The sequence below is a fragment of the Beta vulgaris genome, chromosome 4 (assembly GCF_026745355.1).
Source record: "Beta vulgaris subsp. vulgaris cultivar EL10 chromosome 4, EL10.2, whole genome shotgun sequence".
In the NCBI taxonomy this organism is placed as follows: Eukaryota; Viridiplantae; Streptophyta; class Magnoliopsida; order Caryophyllales; family Amaranthaceae; genus Beta; species Beta vulgaris.
In genome coordinates this window covers 36,660,878-36,675,317 of record NC_079205.1, presented here as the reverse complement: position 1 = coordinate 36,675,317, position 14,440 = coordinate 36,660,878, and positions in this window count along the sequence as shown.

Genomic DNA, 14,440 nt, shown 5'->3' with positions numbered 1-14,440 from the left:
CCATCTTTGATCTCATCGAAAACTGACAAACCCAAAGATAGAGTACCAAGTCTTGCCTCACTTTACCCGGGATTTAAGACTTCTAGGCTCAGCCTTTGCATATGTTGACACAACTCCTCAAGGAATATCAAGGCACTCAAGCTATGACTCGATTTTCTACTCAAGGCATCAACAGCCACATTGGCTTTCCCCTCATGATACTAAATGTCTAGGTGATAATCTTCAATCAACTCTAGCCATCTTCTTTGCTCATATTCAGGTCTTCTTGGGTAAAAATGTACTTCAAGCTCTTATGGTCTGTGAATATCTTACAAGTTGCTCCATAGAGGCAATGTCTCCAAATTTTCAATGCAAACACTATGGCAGCTAACTCTAGGTCATGGGTAGGGTAATTAGCCTCATAAGGTTTCAATTGACGCGACGCATACGCAATTACCTTCCCATTCAGCTGTAACACACGTCCTAGACCATTCTTCGAAGCAGCACTATATACCTCAAATCCCTCATTCCTATCAGTCAGGGTTAAAACAGGTGTAGAGGTTAAACAATCTTTCAAATTTTGAAAGGCTTCTTAACACTTGTCACTCCACTCAAAATTTGACTCCTTTTTCATCAAGTTGGTCATAGGTCTTGCTACCTTCGAAAAATCTCTCAAATCTCCTATAATAGCCAGCTAGACCTAGGAAACTTCTGATATCAGACACGCTCTTTCGGGTTGGCCACTCACTCACAGCTTGAAACTTAGCAGGATCTACTAAGACTCCTTACTTAGACACATAGTGACCCAAAAACGCTAGTTTCTCCAAACGAAACTCACACTTAGAGAACTTGGCATATAATTGGTTTTCCCTCAATGTCTCCAAAATGATCCTCAAGTGCTCATCATGCTCAGTCTCATTCCTCGAATATATCAGTATGTCATCAATGAAAACCACTACAAACTTATCTAGGAACTCATGAAAGATCCTATTCATTAAATCCATAAATATAGCAGGAGTATTGGTTAACCCAAATTGCATTACAGTGAACTCATAGTGACCATAACACATTCAAAAGGCAGTCTTAGGTACATCCTTATCAGCTACTCTCAGTTGGTGATATCCTGAACGTAAGTCAATCTTTGAGAACACACTCGCTCAATTCAACTGGTCGAATAGGTCATCTATTCTAGTCAAAGGATATTTGTTTTTGATGGTTGCATTATTCAACTCCCTATATTAATGCATAGCCTCATGCTTCCATCCTTTTTCTTTAAAAACAACACAGGAGCTCCCCAAGGTGATGCACGAGGCCTAATATAACCTTTATCTAGTAGTTCTTGCAATTGCATTTTCAGCTCACTCATCTCATGAGTTGCCATTCTATAGGGTGCCTTAGATATAGGTGCAGTACCAGGAACTAAGTCTATTGTGAACTCAATAGCTCTAGCAGGTGGCATACCTGAAATCTCACTCGGAAATACATCCATAAACTCGTTCACAATTGGGACATCCTCAAGCTTCACTTCATCTTCCTTACTCTCATCCTGCACACTATAGAATTTAAGAATAACTCACACCCCTTTCTCATCAGTTTCCTCACTTGCATAGCAGAGATAACTCCAAACTTCTTGGGTTTCCTAAAACGTGTATAGGAGGTCAATTTTCCCAAAAGGTTTCTTAACACTACCTTCTGAATCTCATAGTCAATATTGGCCTTGTAAAGACTTAACCAATTCATCCCAAGAATCACATCTAGGTCTCCCAAATTGAATTCTATTAAGTCAGATAGAAATACACAGTATCCTATCTTCAAAGGCATGTTTCTAAACAACTTGGTACACCTTATGATCTCCCCAGTAGGAATACTGATAGAAAAATCAATTACTTCAAAATTTATTAACCCTAATTGGATTTCTTCGATCAAACCTTGCTCAAATCACCGAGCCTTTAATTCCTCAATGGCTACTACCTCAAAACCTATACAATGCTATGGATCTACAACAAATAAACCTTTTCTAATAGATATACTTAGTACTCTCTCTGAACGCAACTTCCATCAATAATAATAAAATGTTGCCAATTATCATCATACGCACAAGAATATAACACTTGGCAGGGAAAAAAGATATAAACAGTTAGCAGGGAATAAAAATAATAATCATGCTGAACTAACTATTCAATGCAGGCATATAATATTTCTATCCTATATGCCCTTCTTATACTACCCATTCTCACAATGCAACAAGTAAAACCTTAAAGTGCAATAAAATAATGCAGAAACTTTTATAAGATAATAATAATTAGATGTCGAACTAAAAAAATTCGACTAATGTAAAATTTTCGAACATCTTAAAATTTCGAACCACATATTACTCGAAAGAAAACTTCGAATATTAAAAACAATTCGGTTCTGAAAAATTCGGACAATGTCCCTAAACAAAATTTCAAACACTTAATAAAATTTCGAACTCCCTCTAAAAAAAATTATTTTTTGGTCCTCTACAAAAAAAATTAAAATAATATATATTATAATATATTCCTATAAGTTTTTCAAAATGAATAAGTAGGAGCAATTCTAAAGTTTATTCAAATAACTAGTAAGTTAGTTAAGCGTCTAAAAGTTTTGAAAATAACCTAAAGCTCTGATACCACTTTGTAGCACTCCGATAATTCTCTATTTTCATAAAATACCATTTAATATAAAACTTAGAGAATTACCAAAGCATTATCGCTCGTGTGATAACGTATCGACTTATTCAGAATTTTGCAGCGGAAAACATCTAACTAAACTTCATACTTTATTATTATAAATAAATTAATAAATAAGTACATTAAAACCAAACATTATAAATAAGTTTACTCAAACAAACTTATTAAAGTACGTTCCTACTAATGCAGAAATTAAAATATATACTAGATCACACAAGCTCTCCATTCCTAGATTCCCAATGATGCACATCTGCGAATCTGTAAATGTCAATGCTTTAAAGAATCTGCTCACCAAAATTGGGTCATCAAAGGATCAATAAGGCAAAGCCATGATCAAAAATCACAAACAAAGCACGTAATCAGCAAAACTGCGTACTACATACTAATTGATAAGAGGTTTTTAGTGTGTCGTTAAGGCACTAAGAACCGCTTTCCAAACAATATTTATAGTCCTAACAAGCAATTACTAAGAGAATAGTAAGGGCAAGTCAAGGGTCGATCCACAGGGAAACAGGGATTGGTTAAAGTCTATCAAGTCTAGACTACCTAATTGAAAGGTATTTGGGGGTTTGAAAGAGTTTTGGTATCAATTAAGACTAACTAATAACAAGAACAAGCAAATAACACAAGTTTAAATATCAGATAAAAGACACTAGAGTTAAGGTTATTAGTATGAATAATAATAACCAATGAGTGCTAACACGATTGTGATGTACGGAGATGATTAAGCAAGGTTTAGTTTCCCTCTAAATTACTTGAGTCCTCTCTCGAATGGTCCTCAAGAATAATCACTTAATCGATCAACTATATCCTCTCTCGAATGGTCTTTAGTAATTGATTAAGAGATTCAATAAGTTCGGAAAACCCCTAATAAGGATCCCCTTAATTTCTCCAATATCTTGGCCTAGAAATTAAGTTGATTCTTGGGGATGATAAAAGAGTTCAAAATTCGATAGAAACATTTGAAATCAAAATACCAAAGTATAAATGTGATCAATATCTATCCTAAGGTTTCAAAACACCAAAATCAATGCATAAACTTCTCTAAACATCACAATCACATCAACAACACATTTAAAACCCTAATTCATACTTTCACCCTAACCCTAGATTATGAAACTACTCACTAATCATGGAGTTAAAGCAATTAAACAATGAATCTATGACTAATCTAAGGCTAAACATGATTAAGTAATATTAAACTAATGAAATCGCAATTATGAAACTAAGAGATGAAGATCTAGAATAACAAAAGCAAGACAAAGACGAAAAATGAAAAAAAACTAAAACTTTGAATTAAATTGAATAAAAGTACCTTGAATGTATTGGAATCACAAACTATGATCACAATCTCAATTCTCAATGAAAACTAAAGTGTTTTCTCTCTAATACAAAACCTAGAATGTTGTGTAAAAAGCTAGAATAAAACGTAAGTCTTCGAAATAAAACAAAAACTCGTTTAATGAAGCCACGAGCTCCATTTTCCGGAAACGACTGGTGCGGGCGCACCAAGATGAGGTGCGGGCGCACCAAACAGAGGTGCAGGCGCACCAAAATCAGGTGCGGGCGCACCTCACCCTTCTGCCTTAAACTGGACAGTTTAACTTAAAACGAACATAACTTCTTCGTTTTATATCCAAATCAAGCTTATGACCAGTCGTTGGAAAGATATGAAACGAGCTTTCACTCCAATGGAATTACCTTCATCCGATTTGTGGTTTGAAAGTTATGTCCATTTGAAGTTCTCCGTTCAAGATTTCATTGTGCAAGTGTCCTTTGTGCGAGCGGACATGGGGAATGGTGCAAGCGACCATTTATCAATGTGTTCTTTGTTTTCATTGCTACCTTTTCCAACTTTACAAATCGTAGCCATCTTAGTAGTTTCACCTATATCAAGAACATGGCAAAACAAGGTGAAAGCAAATGTACTAGAAATTCGGTCAAAAATGACTAAAAATCTAGCAAAATATCACTATGATCAAGTATGATCAAGTGAATGAAATAGAAGGGGAAAGGGAGAATAAAGAGGGAAGAAAGGGGAGAAAGAGGATCAAAATGAGCTAAAAGAAGTCCATAAAGTACGTTTGAAACACACTTATCAAACTCCCCCAAGCTTAGCGTTTTGCTTGTCCTCAAGTAAACCAAGAGTGAGAATGAAGGAAAGAAGAAGAAAAAGAGAATAAAAAGAAAAGGGAAACATGCAACACTATATGCTCTAAATGCAAGGTTACAAACATGAATGCAAGCTAAATGAGTTCATAGCAAGATTTAGGAGACCAACCAAACACAAGAGGGATGATGATTAGGAAGCACAAGAGTGACTCTAAGAGCTCAATCCACCGATCAACCGAGTCTTTTTGAAAGAAGGCTTTCCAAGAGTGATTTCTCACTCTTCTCCACTTCCAAGATCCAAGTTTGACTCCTCCCTAGGGATGCTCAACCATAATTGCTCGCCTCTACCACATTTTGATGACCCTTATCATGACTTGCACAAAATCTCGCCGCCACTACTAAATCGACCAAGTCCAATCTAGAAGTCAAAAGGGACTTTGTTAAGGTTGTAACGAGGATGGTTAAGGGTGTGGATGATAGTTTAGGAATGTGGTGCAAAAAGGGTAAGTGGAGTACAAACTAGGGGTAAATACTCCCCCAAGCTAGTCCTAACACTAATCTCAATTCAAGAACTCACACATAACCTTGATTTTCACTTTAACTCTTTCACCTTTTGAACTCTTTCACTTTTTGAATATTTTTCATTTTTCTCATCAAATTGCTCTTTCTTTCTTTTCTTTCAATAGAAATTCAAATGAAACACTAAGAGCTTTCTTTCTTTCTTTTATTTCTTTTGAAATTTTTGTTAGCTTTTGCAAATACTTGCATATTAACTAACTTTCAACCAAGACTCAATATCAAAACAACTCAACACAAACTAGACATGCACTCCACTTTTGGGAAAGTTTGGCCATGACTTATTATGAGGGTTAAGCAAAAATAGGATAGAAAGGCTCAGATGGGTTGAGAAGCGGATAATTATGCCGGTATACAAGCTTTTGGCTTTGTAGCTCCTATTTCTAGCAAAAAGAAACGCCCTAAATCATTCTTCTAAAGGCTCGATCTTATGCAATCTTGGGGAGCTAAAATGCAAGTCACAAGTTAGGCGATCAATGGTGAGGGTTGGGAATGAGTCTTACGAGGTTCTTGGCCCTCCTTCGGGGTTTGTCGCACAAGGGGCAAGGCAATCCATTCATCCAACTCGCCTAATTTCAAAGAGACTCTACCAAAAGTTATCGTTCTCAAGAGTCACTTAAAGTCACAACAGGGCTTCCAAAACCATCAAGTCTAATGTAGGGAAGGTCTTCCAATCAAGTTATGAACACTTTTAGCCACAAATCATGCATGCAACCAAGCTATCCTAAATGCAGGAAAAAAAAGATATTTTTGTGTTTTTTTTATTTATGCAAACCTAACATGCAAAAGCACTAAAAAGAACCTAAATGCAAAGGGGAGGAAAAAATGTTGAGATGGAGATAACACATGCTAACTAACTCCCCCAAGCTTAATACAAACTCCGTCCTCGGAGTGTACAAGCAAAGAGAAAGTAAGGATGAGGTAACGGCAGAAAAACAAGCAAAAATCCTAACCAAGTAAGATAAGGAGAAGGGTCTCAACATACCTGGCAAAAAGAGCTCTTTTAGGATAATTAGCTAGACCTTATCACTAAATAATTTGACAAAGATCTCAATAGTTTGTCATAAGCATTAGCACACATTTCACAATGGATCAAATAGGTATGATATAAACAAAGAGCATGCAAAATTTCAATGCGCATATATGCTTACAAAGTAATGAGTGCCATAAATAATGAAATTTCCAAGAGAATCCTGGAAAGTATGAAGAACAAACATTAAGATTCAAATAAAAAGAAGAAAACAATGAGTTCTCCTTTTGATGATCCTTGCAAATTTTAAGCTCGGTCATATCCTCGATGACTTTCATTTGGGTCTTGTGAAGGTTTAAAGAGGTCAAAGGCTCTTCCAATGGTGAAACTTTGAGGCGAGGGAATAAGATGGGAAAGGAAGGAACTAAGTCGATTTTCCTTGAAAAAGGAATATGAAGAGAACGAGTAGAAACAAAAGTCTCATCAACTACTTTTTCAACATCATTAGACTTTATAGTGTAAGCTTTCCAACAAATGATTCCTCTACTTGGGATTCTCATCCATATCCCACCATCATCTTCATTAGTTATGGTCATACAAGAGTGATTTTGATTATTGATAATTTGACCCAATGTTTCAATTGATATTTTGCTAGATTCGACAATTTGTCCATCATAGAATCACATCTCTTTAACATGCCATATTTTCTTCAAGTGAATTAAGAATTTCAGAATAAACATGGCTTCACAGCTAGAGACATCTTCTAATTTGAGAAAGTGGTATTTCCAGTCCCACTCATAAGTATCTCTAGACAACCACCCAAAGAAACTCCATGCTTCATCAAAGTGTTGGGTCGAAATTCACCATTAAACATAGACTCCACAATTTCTCTTGTATGCATATTCAAACATCATATATCACCTCACACATCTCCCAAATCTCAAGTATATACTTAGTTAGAAGAGTGTTCTCAAATCTCTGATAATAATTCCAAAATGGTTCATCCTCATATTGAGGAAAAAAGAAGTTCGTCATTTTTTGGAATTCTCTTAAAAAAAAAAAAATTATGTACAAAACCCAAGACTCATATAAACAGCACTTACCACATAAAATAAAGACAAGAAAAAAAACCAATAAAGAAAAGTAAAAAAAAAAGAAGAAAAAAAATAATTAAGCAATTTCAAACTTAAGAAAACTTCAATCAATAGCATATTTCCCCGGCAAGGCGCCATTTTGATAAGAGGTTTTTAGTGTGTCGTTACGGCACTAAGAACTGCTTTCCAAACAATATTTATAGTCCTAACAAGCAATTACTAAGAGAATAGTAAGGGCAAGTCAAGGGTCGATCCACAGGAAAACAGGGATTGGTTAAAGTCTCAAGTCTAGACTACCTAATTGAAAGGTATTTGGGGTTTGAAAGAGTTTGTATCAATTAAGACTAACTATAAAAGAACAAGCAAATAACACAAGTTTAAATATCAGATAAAAGCACTAGAGTTAAGGTTACTAGTATGAATAAGAATAGCCAATGAATGCTAAGCGATTGTGATGTAGGAGATGATTAGCAAGGTTTAGTTTCCTCTAAATTACTTGAGTCCTCTCTTAATGGTCCTCAAGATAATCCTTAATCATCAACTAAATCCTCTCTCGAATGGTCTTTAGTTAATTGATTAAGAGATTCAATAAGTTTGGAAAACCCCTAATAAGGATCCCCTTAATTTCTACTCCAATATCTTGGCTAGAAATTAAGTTGATTCTTGGGGATGATAAAAGAGTTCAAAATTCGATAGAACATTTGAAATCAAAATACCAAAGTATAAATGTGATCAATATCTATCCTAAGGTTTCAAAACACCAAATCAATGCTATAAACTTCTCTAAACATCACAATCACATCAACACATTTAAAACCCTAATTCATACTTTCACCCTAACCCTAGATTATGAAACTACTCACTAATCATGGAGTTTAAGCAATTAAACAATGAATCTATGACTAATCTAAGGCTAAACATGATTAAGTAATGATTAAACTAATGGACATCGCAATTATGAAACTAGGAGGATGAAGATCTAGAATAACAAAAGCAAGACAAAGACGGAAAGAATGAAATAAAAACTAAAACTTTGAATTAAATTGAATAAAATACCTTGAATGTATGGAATCACAAACTATGATCACAATCTCAATTCTCCAATGAAAACTAAAGTGTTTTCTCTCTAATACAAAATCCTAGAATGTTGTGTAAAAAGCTAGAATAAAACGTAAGTCTTCGAAATAGAACAAAAACTCGTTAATGAAGCCACGAGCTCCATTTTCCGGAAATGACTGGTGCGGGCGCACCAAGATGAGGTGCGGGCGCACCAAAATCAGGTGCGGGCGCACCTCACCCTTCTGCCTCAAACTGGACAGTTTAAATTATAACGAACATAACTTCTTCGTTTTATATCCAAATCAAGCTTATGACCAGTCGTTGGAAAGATATCGAAACGAGCTTTCACCTCCAATTGGAATTACCTTCATCGGATTTATAGTTTGAAAGTTATGTCCATTTGAAGTTCTCGTTCAAGATTTCATTGTGTAAGGTGCTCCTTTGTGCGAGCGGACATGGGGAATGGTGCAAGCGCACCATTTATCAATGTGTGCTTTGTTTTTATTGCTACCTTTTTCAACTTTACAAATCGTAGCTATCTTAGTAGTTTCACCTATATCAAGAACATGGCAAAACAAGGTGAAAGCAAATGTACTAGAAATTCGGTCAAAAATGACTAAAAATCTAGCAAAATATCACTATGATCAAGTATGATCAAGTGAATGAAATAGAAGGGGAAAGGGAGAATAAAGAGGGAAGAAAGGGGAGAAAGAGGATCAAAATGAGCTAAAAGGAGTCCATAAAATACGTTTGAAACACACTTATCACTAATACATAAACATTCCTAACATGATACTAATAAATAACATGCATGGATAAATAATAGTATAAACATATAACATTATGCAGACAACTTCTACTTATCTAAACTCTAAACATCTTTTTATTACTTTATGAATAGTTATTGGACCCGAGTTCTCTTATCTACTAATGCCTTCACCTACAAAGACGAAATACGGTTGCTACCACGTATTCCAGAATGATCAACCTGCGATATCGAGGAAACTTTGCTAACTGTAATAGGGATGGTGATCAATCCATCTCCCGTAAAAAGCCATGGCTCGCTCACCATGTATCCCGACTCCTAATGTCCAACTTTAGACACACATACTCGTTACACTTTTCGTTATTTACATGTTATTACTTGTTATGACACACATACAAGCAACACAGAAATACAAATCAAGCATTCACAACTGAACTTCTTTTATCTTAGGATTCCATAAGTGATCATAACTTACAACCCAAGATTACTTTCTTTTGATCTAAATCTTTCTTATTTCTTGAACCTATCCAACCATCAATCTTACCTTTCAAAGGCATAACTTATCAACTTACCAAATAAGGCCCACGATCCTCGTAAAGTAGTAAAAATAATACTTGTAAGGGAACACATGAATAAATATGATTCAATCTCAATAACATATACTAATGCCCCATGATATACTAATTCCCCCATGTGAATTAATAAACAAAGTTCCGATCCACAGGCCTGCACCAATAATTCCATAAAGACATAACAATCTTTAACTCATAATAAATCTCATAATTAACATGCTTGCACACATGCAAAAAACATGTAAAATTCAATCACACTAGAGCTCACATATGAACTTATAAAGTTCCTGCCCATGATACTACAACTTCTTAACTCATGATACTATATCACATAGCACACAGGTAATTACATACCTTGTGTACACAAATTGAGAGGCCACTTTTCTACTCTAAAAGTTGCCTAGGGACTAATCTCCGCCTAACAAAATACAAAAAATTGGTATATTAATATCCAATAAATTTACAACAATAAAACTTCACTTAAAAACGTGTCAAAACCTTTTCTAAAATTCTTTTGACACCAAAGATTAAATATTTCAAACCCTAAAATATGGTACTACTAAAATAGGCTTTTAAAACCTCAAAAATATAGACTTTCATATTTAAATCTCACCTTGAACATAAAATTTTAAATCTGAAATGTTTTTTGCTTAATAATATGAAACATATAATCTAAAATAATTAAAGATACAATCTTTAAACAATAATTTAACAAAATAATAATTAGAAATATTAAATAAATGAAGTATTTATAGGTTCCTTTTCCCTAATCCTAGTAAAATTAAGAGTACATAAGAATAGGAGTCTTATTAGAAAAAGAATTACTCCTTTGGGCTTTCAAATGGGCTCAAAAGACTACAAATTGGGCTCATCAACCCATAAGCTTAATTTAATAATTAAATATACTTTAAATACTACTCTTTAAATAATTAAAATTGCACTTAATGAAACACTTAATTAATTTAAGAAATAAAAACCATAAAACTCTTTTAACTCCTCAAAATAGTCAAACATTATAATAATTCGACTCATAAAATATTAAATTCATCTATAAATAAACTTTAAATATATTTATAAAATTCTTAAAATTACGGGGGATTACAATTTGCTTGTTTGGTTTTATAAATTTTGTTTGAAAAGCGATTTTTGGTGCCTTAACGACACACTAAATACCCCTTCATAATGGAAATTCTTATGCATATAACTTGACGATAGACCAACTGTTGTCTCATAGTTGGCTAACCATGAATGCCTACTTAGCTGTTTGTGACTCTCTTGGGGTCTTCCCGAGTCTGTTTTTGTGGCATAACATGATGACATTAATGTTGGGTCCGGCCTATAAACATTGTCCAGGCTGGTATCGTTTTCAATGTCGGGCGGGGTACAAAGTGGCCCTCTGGCCCCCTCTAACCAGAAGAGTTTTCGGCATAATTTCATTCACATTTATACGAATAGTGATTGGGGAGTCCACTCATGGTACACTCGGGTGTACCATGAGCATGGTACACCTGGGGCCATTTTCGTAATTAATTGGAACTTGGGGCACATTCATAATTTTGAGTTCTCTCTCTCTTCTTCCTCTTCCGTGTATTCTCCTCTTCCGCGTGCTTCACTGCCATTTTTTCCGGCGATGCTGCCACGACTTTTGTTGCTGCTCATTTCTGTTGATAAGGCGTCGTCTTCTTCCGGCGAACACGATGGCGGTTTCTTTCTCGCTCTTCTTTCTCGCCGGAATCACGAAATCAAAACACCCAGATCTGAAATTTCAAAATCAAAATGATTCAAAATTGTTTCACAGGTTGCAAGTTATAAGATTTGATGAATATGAGATTGCAATTCTCTCTCTTTTCTTCCTATATTGATAATTTTGATTTGCATGTTATTATAATACTAGTTGTTGAGGAGAGAGAAAGTAGTTTGTTCATGGTGGTGGTAGTGTGGAGCAGTGCTCATTTACATAATTTGTGCTCATTCATGTTTGCTTATTTTCTTAAATGAGTATTTGTGCTCATTCAAGTTTGCTCATTTTCTTAAATGAGTAGATATACTTGCTCATCTGCTCATTTTACTCATTTTCTCAATTGATCATTTTCTCATTTTGCTCTTTTGCTCATTTGCCCATTTTGCTCATTTGGCGAAAATAGCCTTGGGTGTACCATGAGCATGGCACACCCAGGTTTACTATAAAGATTCCCGTGATTGGGCATTCCCAACTACCCCTTCGGAGGAGGGGCCTTTTTTAGGGTTAAATTAAATGATCCTCGACAAGTCTCAAGAAGACATACTCATCGGTGTATTACTCCACAATCCCGAGGACGATTTCTAGGGGTGAATCTTTGGTGTTGATATTTGGCTCCCCACCCGCCATGACATTCAAAAGGAGATGTTCCTAAAAGCAGTTTGCTTGAGTCGTAGCTGTGATAAGGGTTATCTGGGGCTAAGGACCATTCTCTTGCTAGTTTCTTTATTTTTACAAAGTCCTAACATTCTTTCTCTTATTAAAGATGTTGCCCGACACCGTCTGGATCCCGACATAGCAGAGCGATTCGTAAGCAATCCATCCATGGCGTTGAAGGCAATATTATAGGCCGAGGTGATGAAGATCTTTTTTCATATGTTACTTTCTACCTTGTTATGACTTCACTTTTTCATTAAGAAACTCTCCTGCAAAACACAATTTTAAAACTAATGAAGAACCTTGCACGCTCAGAAAGCTGGTAGAGCGTGCTGAAGAGGCCCTTGCCCTTGATAAAATCTCCCCTTATTAGACATCCGAGAAGCCCTCTTTTGCGTCTCTGCAGGTTCTAAGCGCAAGGATATGGAGGTGGAGCATAATCCCAACGTAACCTCTAATAAGGAACCCCCTGCCAAGAGGTCTCAAACTGATCAAGTAGGGTCGAGTGCGCCTTTTACTTGCCTCACCGCGACTCAGAAAATGGTCTGAGTATGTCATGTTGTGAAGAAGATATTACTACTATCCAAAAATGTGAAAAGAGTACGCTAATAAGAAAATCATTGATTGACTCAAGAATTCTATTAAGATAAGTAAACTTCCAGGTTACATAACAATACTCTTAATAAAAGACAAGAAAGCTGGTAAAATACCCCAAGGTTCTCTTATCTTTTCTCTAATTTATCTTTTATTACATAAATATTTTTTAAACATGATAGATATACTTAACAATTCTCTTTGATTGTACCAAATAATTGAAATTTAAATATATTTTCTCCCTCCATACTCCTTATGATCCAATGCTTGCTTGACTATTTAAAAAACTTTTTAGTTTAATTTTTTTGGGAGGAAGTTATTTCTCTTTACTATTTATTCACCTCCTTCTTGCGCCTCCCACCTCCATTTTTGCAGACCCATTTTCTTCTCCATTAAAAAAGCAAAAGTTTCAAGTGCTTTTCCTGCCACTTCCATGGATTCTCCACATCACTTTCTCTCTCCTCTTCTTCTTCTAACAACAACAACGACGACAACTACCGCTGAAAATTCATACCATTTTCCCCTCTACTTTAGTGATATAAATCACCACGTTCGAAACTGGAAAAAAGTTGCTGGAAGACGAGAAATTGATGAACTTATTGGAATTTTGCAGTCGACCGTCGGTTTCGACCTCGAAATCTCGTTCCTTATATTAGCAACAATAGTCTGAATCGCGGACCTGAGATGGCTTCCATCTCTAAACCTTAGAAATAGACTACTCACTCATTATAATAAAGAACTCAATAAACATGATCAAAGTAAAAGAATTCATTAAATTAAAGAAAGTAAAGAAGAATACCGAATGATTGAAGAACAATGAAAAAGGAAATCGATGATCTATATAATCTTTCAATGTAAAAGTTCAACAAAAGTAGAGAGAATAAACTAAGTGTTTGGCCCTAAAAACGTAGAAAATGAGATGGTCCTTTCGGAACTATAAAAAAACCTATTTATACTTCTTACAAAACCGGCTAAAAAACCCGAAAAAACGCGTCCCGAGAAACCGCCCGGTCGACCGGGCGAAATCCGCCCGGTCGGGCGACTGTCATTCAACTTCTACGCCAAAAAACAAATCCGCCCGGTCGGGCGCGCAAGCGATTTTGGATCTTTTCTCGCCCGGTTGACCGGGCTAACATTCCTTGCATTTTGGTGAAAAATTGATTTCACCCGGTCGGGCAAAACCGCCCGGTCGACCGGGCGGAGAAACAGTGATTTTGCATCAACTTGTGAAGGCTGTATCTCTCTAACCAAATGTTGGATCGGGGCGTCTGACCTATCATTGGAAAGCCCTTGAAGTCTAGTTTCCAACCCAACTGGAATTTCTTGATTATCAATTGTATATCAAATGTTATGGCAAAATAGTGAACAGGTGTCAGTTTTGACACTTCTTTCACCAACGCTTTGTTCATTCTAACTCGAAATTGTCCCGAAATGATGCATTGTGATCCTTGTGCAAGATATCTTCATCTTCAATGATTAATAGGCTTGATCTTAGGTAATCATAATCAATTTCATCAAAGTAACTGAAAATGATAAAAACGCAAACGGGGAGTAGTAGAGCACAACTTACGTAATTCATTCCATTATACACCTAAATGCTCTAAAAGGAGTT